Source organism: Camelus dromedarius, chromosome 3 (assembly GCF_036321535.1).
Source record: "Camelus dromedarius isolate mCamDro1 chromosome 3, mCamDro1.pat, whole genome shotgun sequence".
NCBI lineage: Eukaryota > Metazoa > Chordata > Mammalia > Artiodactyla > Camelidae > Camelus > Camelus dromedarius.
The window spans coordinates 113,950,193-113,960,833 of NC_087438.1; positions in this window are offsets into that span (position 1 = coordinate 113,950,193).

Below are 10,641 nucleotides of genomic sequence, written 5' to 3' on the forward strand. Positions count from 1 at the left end.
ATTCCGGGAGGTAAGGGTGGACTTTTTCTGGAACACTGAAGACAGATAACCCCCATTCCCTTTCTCATGTTCCTTGCAGCTTCAAAAAAAAAGGGGGGGGGGGTTGTGGGGAGCCCGGAGTTGCACTGCAAATACAGGACTGAAGAGGATGTGACAAGCCCAGACATCTCCATAGCTAAAGGGTAAAGCTGGGGACTTGCAGACACTGTGAGGAATCCACTGAAATCCAGAATATTAAGCAGAGACTTGGAATGAAGGTGGGGTTACAGGTGGAGGACACTTGGGAATTCCAGCTCAATCATGGAATGAAAGCTGTTTAAATACACTTAAGATCATAGCTCTTTCTTGCTTTATTTGACACTGGAAGATGGGCTATCTTGTATGTGATTTTCCCTATTCAATCCTTGTATTGTTATGTTAATTATATTAATTTGGGGCATTTCTCCCCAACAAGATCACAAGGTGCTGCTGCTGCTGCTGCTTTTTTTTTTTTTTTTTGCTTGTTTTGGTTTTTTAATATTATTTATTTTTATTGAAGTATAGTTGATTCACAATGTTGTGTTAATTTCTGGTGTACAGTGTACTGTTTCAGTTATACATACATATATATACCTTTTCATGTTCTTTTTCATAACAGGCTATTACAAAGCACCGAATATAGTTCCCTGTGCTATCCAGTAGGACATTGTTGTTTATCTATTTTATAGATTATGAGCTTCTTAAGGGAACAGACCCTGTTTACCTTAAAACACTCACATATTTCTGTATTTGTTCAATTCAATGAACAGTCAGCTGCCAGCTCAGATCCTGGCTCCTCTGATTTCTGTGGACTCAGGAGATTCAGTTTCCTTTTCCAAGGCTCAGATAGTGAAATCTGTCCTTCACTCCTGGCAAGGCATTCATGAGGATCAAATGAAACCAAGGCTGTGGGAACGCTTTTAAAACTGAAAAGAATTATGTAAATACCTGTGATATTTAGGAGTTCCCAGATAACAATCAGAAAGTGCCAGGGTACTAGTGGCTTTGAGCATTCAGGGGAGAACCCCTCAGTGCCTTCTCCATCTGTGAACAGAGAAAGCCCTGAGCACCCCCTCCCTTAGGAAGCTGCTCGCGTTTCTCACCTGGCCTCTCCCTTTTTCAGGCTCTCAAAGTGTGATTGTGTCACAGAGAAAGCCAGGCTGCTTTTAAACACCTTCCTTTAACATTATTACCATTACTTTGTATTATTATTACTTATAACAGTTATTACTTATAACAGTATTACAAGTTCTGACTGTCACTGCTTTGGTTGATTGGCTTTTAAGTCTGTGAATTTGCATTTAAACCTGGGGCATTTGCTCAGGTTGGTATTGCCTTAGACCAGTGCCATCAGCAGGGTTTGTCCAGTGACCTAATGAATATTTGAAACCTTAGATACTGAAGCCAAGAAGCTGAGGCTTTCCTGAACTGGGCCTCCACGTGTGGGGAGTGGTGGAAAGAGGGGAGAAGACGGGGAAGAGAGTAGTCAGGCAAGAACAGTCAAAATAGAAGTGTCTTTTGCCTTCAGGATGTTATCAGGTCACAGGGAGAGAGGAGCCTGGTTCTCAAGAAAGAACAAAGACACTTGCAAGTAAAAAAACTGAAGACAATTCACATGTGTTGATGTAAAGAATAAAGAAGTGTTTAGAAGGATGTAAAATTAATTAGAAATAATTTCTGAGGCCAGGTAGCTCACCAGCAAGGTCTTGAAGGGAACCAGGAGAGGAACCCCTGGCTTAGGGGTCATAAATCTCCTTCTTTACTTCAAGCAGAACCAAGCTCAAATAGGACTATTTCTAATCCTTATCAGCGAAACTGGGCCTGGTGTTGGAAGCTGGGGTGCTGGTTCTGCTTGCAGTGACCTGACCAAATCCTTTAAAGTATCTCCTCACGTAGGAGCAGCTGAAAAGTACTTGGGGGAAGCAATTACAACTATTAACCTGAAACCAAAGTTATGACTTTATCATAATTCCTTTGTCTTTTTTGAAATGGGCTTTAAACCAGAACACCTATTTCTAATCATTAGAAACACTTGAAATAATTGTCAGTAATCTTTAATAATCATAGGAAGGAGAACATGTATATTAGTCTTTGAACGTACCATCTCTGATCTTTTGGTCGGTGTGTGATTCACTGTTTTCCACCTTATTTGGGGACAAAGGTGTGGTACACACATCACCCCATCACCCCACCTCCCAAACCAATATTAGGCTCCTCCAGAATAATGGAAGAACATAAGTTAAGGGCAATCCAACACCCTCAACATCAGATATCATCTGGAAACTGTTTAAGGCAAAAAAAAATTTTTTTAAAGGGGCCACCAGCTTCTAGGAGTTAAAGATCGACTCCTTTGCCTGCCACCTCGCAGCTGTGTCACTGTTGTGTGGCAGTCACCTCCACGTTGCGTCATGCACTGAATCATCATTCCTAGGAACTGTTGAAGGACTGACCTCAGATGATTGGCCCTGCTAAATAGATCAGACCCATTTGTGGTCATGTCCAGGGGAATATTAAACTCGCTTGCATTCTGACATGCCTTCTTGAGTGGGTGAACAACAACTGGAATTTCAGTAGAGAATTGGGTGTGATGTATGAAATGGATCGCGTTACTCACCTGCAACCCTGAGTGAGGAGACTATTTCAAGAAAAAAAAATTTTTTTGATTTACTTTTTTCTGGGCTTTGTCAGTACCCAAAAACACCAGAAGCAGTCTGTTCCAAGGAAATGATCAGGGATGGTTGGTCTGAGGAACACGGAGATTTCTGAGTTCATCTCCCTTCCCTCAGCTTGGGGTGCCAGTGCCACCCCTTCCTGCCCCCACCCACCAAAGTCCTCAGAAGTCTTCTACTGCCAGCCCAAATGCTACTTGCTCCTTGAAACCTCAGTAGGTGTCAGCACTGATTCTTCCTTGCTGTGTACTAGAATTCCCAGGTCTTACTCCTTTGCTCATTACTCACTTCCACCTCACCCCCGGCGGTATCTTGAGAGACTCCGGTGGAGTGTGAATGGCTGCGGGATGTAGTGGATGTGAGCAGCCACAGAGGAAACGGAAGTTTCAGCGAAGTCCTGTATGGAAGTCCTCCCAGGGAGGCTGTGGAATCAAAATTAAGAAAGACAGGTAGAAAAGACAGATACAAAATGTCAAAGATTTAACCTTAAATTTTGAGAAAAAAAGAAGAAACATGACACAGTGGATGAGGCAGGACTTAGGGCTAAAATCTGAGTTGAAATCTGTGGATTCCACTAAACCAAATCCCCAGAGAAGAGAGAGAGCCAAGAACATGTGAGAAACTTGGTTGCAAGCTGTACAAGTTTGAACCAAGAGAGCCAAGTTTGTGGGGTTATGGGAAATAGGATAGGCATTCCAAGACCAATACATGGTTTTCCCATTAAAAAACAGTCAGAGTGCAATCTGAAAATTACGGGAAAGTGCAAGTTTAGGCCCGCACTTGGGAGACACCATGGCCCAGCTGTTTTGTGCATGACTCAAGATCCCAATGTCTTGGGTTCAGCTGCCAGCTGCACCACAGAACTCGGTGTCCGCAGGCAACTCTTAGCCTCTCCATGCCCAAGTTTCCCCCTACTGCCAGATGGGAAATGAATAATGCCCACCATGTCATATTCTGGAGAAAACTGAAGAAGCTGCCAGCAACAGTGCCTGGCACAAACTGAGTACCATATCATGCCATTTTATTATATATTCTAAAATCTGAAAGATCTAGTTGGTGATTTATTTAGAACAAATAAAGAAACTTTAGGAGTAACCTTATCAAATCCTCCACGGGTGATGGAACATAGTGTCATTTTTATGACCTTTATAAGCCACTTCAAATTCATTTTATTGTCTGCTAGTCTCCTTGGGTCATTTTAAATGGCTTTTTATGTATTTAAATCTTGTCTTCCAGTATGACTCTTGAATTCAGGAACTTGTGTCTTAATGTCATTACTATTAGACCCTAACAGTGTGAGGCACATAGAACAGAGCTTCATAAATACCTGTTAGGTTTTTTTAAATACTAAATTAAAAAAAATTTTTTTTAATTTCAAATGTATACCAATGACAACCATTTACACATCAGCAATGGTTAGTTTCTCTTAGTTTCATTTTTACAAACGCCGCTTTGGAAGATCCAGATGGCCCTGGATAAACCGGTGTTAACAAAGGGAGAGAAGGCCCCAGAAGGAATAGCAGCTTGGGCAGTAAGTTCTGCTGGGTCTTGGTAGTCAGAGGGAGTAGGGACATTTACTGAAAAAGTTTGATGGAAGCAAATGAAAGGGACACCGAGGCCCGTGGCTCATACTTTTCAGCTGCCCCTCTCTGTCCAGCTGCAGCAAACTCTGCTTCATGTGCTGATTCCACAGACGGGGAGCCCCTGTCCTGACGCTGCTCACAGCCCATTGGGGAAACAGGTCAGCAGCCTCCCAGCACGACCCAGGCTGTGGAGGGAGGCCCTGCAAGGCCCCAGAGCTGAGAATCCAACCTGAAGCCTTGACCAGGAGGTGACGTTTGTCCTTCCTGTTAACCAAACATTAAGGGAACTGTCAGAGCAGCAGGGATGCAGGGAAGACTGAAGCACTTCGCTAAACCACCCACTTGTGAGCCATTTCGACAGTGACCAATTTTCTGCTGGGGGTGGGGAAGGGAAAATGAGAAAACAAACCTAGCCCAGAGATCTTAATTCTAGGGGGAGGAACAGACTTGGCTTGCATGGGACAGAGTGTGTGCTTTGATGGAAAGGTAAGACTTTTCTTGGGGATGTATAGAATTGGAGGAGGGTGAGGCAGAAAGGAGGTGAGGGGTGTAGGCTCTGGAGGAGGGGAGTGGGAAGCGAGCTCCTGTCCTCCCAGTGGGCTCTCCCTCACTGCGAGGACCACTTGTAGAGACTGGAGTGACTACAGGGAAAGAGTGGCGTTCTGTTCAACAGCTGGGTAGGGCTGGCGACTGTCCCTTTGCCATTGAGCATCCCAGAGGTTTGGTGTGCCAAGGTCCAGGAGGACCCAAGGGCCAAGTGGACACAATAGGAGCAGGGTTTGTGCCACGCTGGCAATCCTCTGTCCTGTCTAAGAGGGTACCCTCCAGATAAGGGAACCCTCCAGGGGGCTATGGGGTGTAGCCAGCAGTGGAAACTGGGGGGAGCGGAAGGAGGCTAAGCCCGATGTCCCCCTTGCTCCCAACAGCAGTGCCCACATCCTGTCCAGCCTAGATCCATCCATAAGATTCAAGCACCCTGAAAGTAAAGGGACAGAGCATGCAACCAGTTGGGTTGCCAGATAAAATACAGGACATCCAGTTAAATCTGAACTTCAGATAAACAAGGAATCGTTACTGCATGAGACATACTTACACTAAAAAAAGACTATTCCTTGTTTATCTGAAATTCAAATTTAATGAGATGTCCTAGTTTTTTTAAATTTGTTTTGCTAAATCTGGCATTCCTAGGGGCAGGACAGCATGCTAAGTGAAGCTCAGCATTTTTGAAGATAATCTTAAAGTAGTAGGTTCTTGCCATGTCTCGGCAAAGGTGGGAGCTTCCACAAATGGTGCTGAGTTCTCCAAGCCCTGGGATTTGGTTACTAACTCCCAGTGACAGTCCCCTCTCCAAGCACTGAGCGGCTCTTCCCTCTGGGAGCTGTGGGACAAAAACAGAAAAGAAACACTCTACACAGGCTGGTTTGATTGGCCAGCCAGAGTAACAGGCAATAGCTCAGGGGCTTCAAACTGCAGGTCTCAACTCTTAGAGATTGTGAACCCAGGTCATGCCAGCCTTTTGGATGGGGGGTGGGATGGGCTAGGGGAGGGGTCAGAGTGTGCTGCCTGTATTTTATCTCAAAAAGTTTTGCATCTGGGAGTCACTGTGCATGTATATGGCTAATGATATTTCATATGTAGTCAGGGTCCAAAATGTTTGAAAGGCACTGATATGATGTTGAGGCTTGCAGGGTATTATTATTGTGAAAACTGTATTGGGTCAACAGCCAGAATGAGTTGGTCTCATACTCACAGGTTAGGCTGAGCTTGGCCTTGTTCTGGAAAAATCACCCTCTGGAACCACCTTACCTTTTCAGGGAATCTGCAGTCCCTGCACATAGATGACCAGTGCTTCACTTAAATCATTTAAAGTTCCCAGTTCTGTTCATTTTGCTGTAATCACTTACTAAAAGCATACACTGGAATCAAATATTTGTTGTATCCAATCTTTTTTTCTTTTTTTGCTGGGGAGGAGATAATTAGGTTTATTTATTTTTTTTGATGGAGGTACTGAGGATTGAATCCAGGACCTCGTGCATGCTAAGCACGCTCTCTACCACTGAGCTATATATACCCTCCCCCTCCATGTTGCATCAGTCTTAGGCATTAAATATAAGTGATAATGTGGAACTAAACGCCCTGTCCAAATGGCCATGATGGTTTTTAACGTTTGTTTTATTTCCTCCTCTAAAGGGAAGGTTTTTCAACTTTGAAATCCATGGAGATTACTTGGCATAATTCCCCAGTGCTACCCTAAATGGTTTTGAGTCATAATTTCTCTCATACGGAGAATATATGATGCTTTTACTTAGAAGAAGAAAAAATGTTTACAGTTTCGCTTTGAATCTTTTTAAAATTCCAATAACAGCTAGCTCTTGATTCAGAGATTATAAATAAAGCTATTTTATTGTCTAATGTTACTGAAGCATCGTGTCCTGTGATGTTTTAGTCTTTATTGTTCCAGGGACTTAGTTTTATCTTGCACTCTTTTGTAGGAAACAGCTTATGAATCTTAAGTCTAAATACTTATTGTCCTGTATCAGCTGCAGCAGTCTCCATTTCTCTAAGTTTTGCATTTATGGTGATTGTAGAAATGATTGCTAATTTTCTTAGGTGTGATAGGGACACTGTGGTTATACAGATGATTGTCGTTGTGCTGAAGTATCTAAGGATCATGATGTCATATTGACAGCTTATTTTAAAACTGGTGTGTGTTGGTGTATGTGTGGTGCAGGTTAGGGGAGGAGAGAAAACAGATATGGTAAAACATTAACAACCATTAAATCTAGATGGAAGCCATTTGTGGTTCTATCAACATTCATCCATGTTTTTAAATTTTCACAATAAAATGTAGGGAGATAAATACCCCCCAAAAAATCTAGGTAAAATTTAGGGCATATTCGTATTTGAAGAAGTATTTTAAACTATGTTTTATTTTCCTCAGTTTCAAACAAGGAGAAGAGAAAGGAAAGAGAAATTGATTTATTTTGAGGGATTGGCCTATGCAATTATGGAGGCTAGCAAGTCCAGAATCTGCAGGGTGGGCCAGCAGGCTGGAAAGCTGCAGGGAAGAGCTGATGCTGTAGTTCAATTCCAAAGGCTGACAGCTGGTGGAATTCCTCAGAGGAAGTCAGTCTTTCTGTTCTATACAGGCCTTCAGCTGATTGGATGAGGCCCACCCACACCATGGAGGGCAATGTGCTTTACTCAAAGTCAATCAATTTAAATGTAAATCTCATCCACAAAGACTCTGACAGAAACATCCAAAATAATGTTTAACCAAATATCTGGGCGCAATGGCCCAGCAAAGCTGACACATAAAATTAACCATCACATCTTCAAAAGGCAGTTTTAACACTTGACTTTTCTAGTCTAAAATGAGAGGAAGAGTAATGTGGGAGGTTGGCAGGGGGAATAGTCAAAGCCGGGTTGAATTCCCACGTATTACTCCTCTGAACCTCAGTTTTCTAATTTGTAGAATGGGAATAAGAATGATTACCTTGAGTGACTGTAAAAATTAGAGACCACAGATGGGAGAAGCCCAGCCCTGTGCCTGACACATGGCGGCAATGACTGAGTTTTCAATTTGAAAAGAAGTTTCATCGAACACTCTACATACCTGTCATTTTACTGATGCATTTTATTTGCAGGTGACTCTCCACCCTTTTCATTTTCCTTTTGAAACTGAGCTGTGTATCAACAAGAAGAAAAGTCCCCTGCCACAGTGTCGTTTTCACGTGGTTTTGCAATCTGGTGCCTGAGTTTGCCCCTCAAATCCCCACTAGTAACCGAATTTCCAGACTAGATAAATACACTAGATAACTTCCAGGATTCCAGATGTTGTGAGGAAGTGAGAATGAAACTGGGAAATGATGTAACTTTTCCCTTAGAAGTGGCTAAAAACTTTTCTGGGTGGAGGTCCCCCCCCACCCCCACCCAGAAGGAGGCAGGGAGCTTGGGAACCAAAACCAGGACCTATTGCCTGATAGCTGGCCCCAGAAAATGCTTCTGGTTGAGTAATAGAAAAAGCTACCTTGCAGAAACAGCCCTGACATGATCTGATTTATATATCTATATCGCGTAAGTAGCCCACTTGCTTGACTCACTTGCTCGGCCTAGCTTGATCACATTGTTTGAGAGTCTTTGGTTACTGAATCTCTTTTTTGAAGAGTATTTGTTGCACAGAGCAGAACAAACTGGAAAGCAAGCAGGAAAAGAGTAGCCAGTGAGAAGGAGACAAGAAGACAGATTAAAAGGACCCAGCCGGGACCCCAAAAGCAGGAGTTCTTACATCAAGCCACCTGGGCTTAAGGCTCGAGTGTCTTCTCCTCTTTTCCTTTTTTCTAGCAATAAAGCAGCTTTCACTCTGCTTCTTTGTCTCCACTGTGAATTCTTTCACGGCTGGAAGACAAGATCCCACTCTTTGGGGTTCTCCCTCTTTTAGCCGGCTTCCTCATCTGCTAACGGGGAGGCTGGCAGAATCACAGGAGGAAAGTTAGTTGTGGTATTGCTGCTATAGTATTTCTGTTGCAACATGCTTGAGTCGATCTTTGTTTTTAGAGGGGAAAAAAACCTCCTGAGAAGGACACCTCATTGAGGTGTCTTATTTTTGTTTTATTTTAGGGGTATCTTTAGAGCACAGTGTCTAAGAAATACTTTTTTTTTTTTAAATAAGTGACTTCTGAATGAAATTTAAAATAATTGAAATAGTCTCCAGGTGACTTAACTATTAGTAAATAGCTAACTTCTGTATCTCAGACATTGTTTTGTAGAAAGGAGAAAATGAACTTGGTGGGTGAGAGACAAACTGGAACAAAATGGGCTGAGGGGAATTCCAATGGGGGGGATGTCAGTGTGCCTCCACACAAAAAAATCTTTACTAAGGCTAGGAACCTTTGAGAAAAAAATCCAATCCCCCATCCTCACCCTAAATCTGCATTCACTTTAGAATCTTGGCTTTGGAGCACAACTTCTATAGGTCTTGAACCAAGTTCCCTTTTGCTAAAAGATAAAGTGTAAGGAAGGGCTGTGGAAGAATTTTATAGAAAGTTACAAGGCCCAGGGTTGAGAGCTTGGCAGACAGCAGTGTAACAGTCAGGTTCCAACTAGGAACATACAAACCACTCTGAATATTTAGACAGAAGGAGTCTAATGCAAGGGATTGGTGACGTACTTGGAGATCAGCATCAGAGAAAGCCACCGTCAGATGTTATCAGATACAGCTTTTAAAATAACAATGCTCAAGGAAAATAAAGGCAAATTTGAGAATTTGGCATATTATAAGAAAGGGGGTAAATGGAAAGTCCATAACTGGAAAATAGAATACATATTTCATAGCAGATTACATAGTGAACTGGAAGATAAGTCATGTCCAGAATGAAGCCTAGGTAGGGAGTGAGGGACAAAGGGATGGAAGTGAGAGGTGAAGAGGCATAAGAGATACAGTGAGAAGGTCTAACATACCTTTATTTGGAGTCCCAGAAGAAAATGAGAAAGAGAATGGTATAGAACTAATATTTGAGCACACAGTGGCTGATAATTTACCAAAACTGAAGAAAGACACAAATCTACAAATTTAACAGCACAAAGAATCCCAAGCATGATTACTTACTAAAAAATAATCCACCCCCCCCCAAAAAAAAAGAATTAAAAAAATCCACACCTAAACATATCATAGTAAAACTGGAATAAACCAAAGACAGAGAAAAAAATCTTAAAGGAAGCCATTAACAAAAGAATATATTAAACAGGCCACCAACCAAAGCAGAAGTCAGAAATTAGAGGCTTGGTGCCTCCAATGTGACAAAAGAATATGATGCTCAACTCAGAATTCTATTCCCAGAAAAAAAAAACTGAAAAATTAAGATGGAATAAGCTATTTTTAGGCAAACAAAAGTTGGAAGGTTTAACTCTAATAGGGACAGAATGTTCTAAAGGATGTTTTTCAGACACAAGAAAAATGACCCAAGGAAAGTTAGGGAGGGAGAAAAGAATGAAGAGCAGTGGAACGTAATTAAAATAGTAAATATGTGGATAAATCTAAATAAATATTTGGTGTAGAAAAATAATGTTTTAACACATCTCTATATACATGTATATATACATAACTAAAATTCACAAAAACAATAGCATAGGAGATAGGAGATAAAGTATTCTAAGATCCTTTCATTGTGTAGGTTAAAGATAAATGTATCAACACTAGGCTTTGCTAATTCAAGAATGATCTTTTAATTCCTTGCCCATTAAAAGAAGAGGAAAATTATGTAATTTCCAACCCAATAGAGGGGGAAATGGAATAATAGAATAATTGTAATCCAATCTGAAAGAAAGCAAGAAAAGAGATAATAGAACTTAGATCAGATGGGATATATATA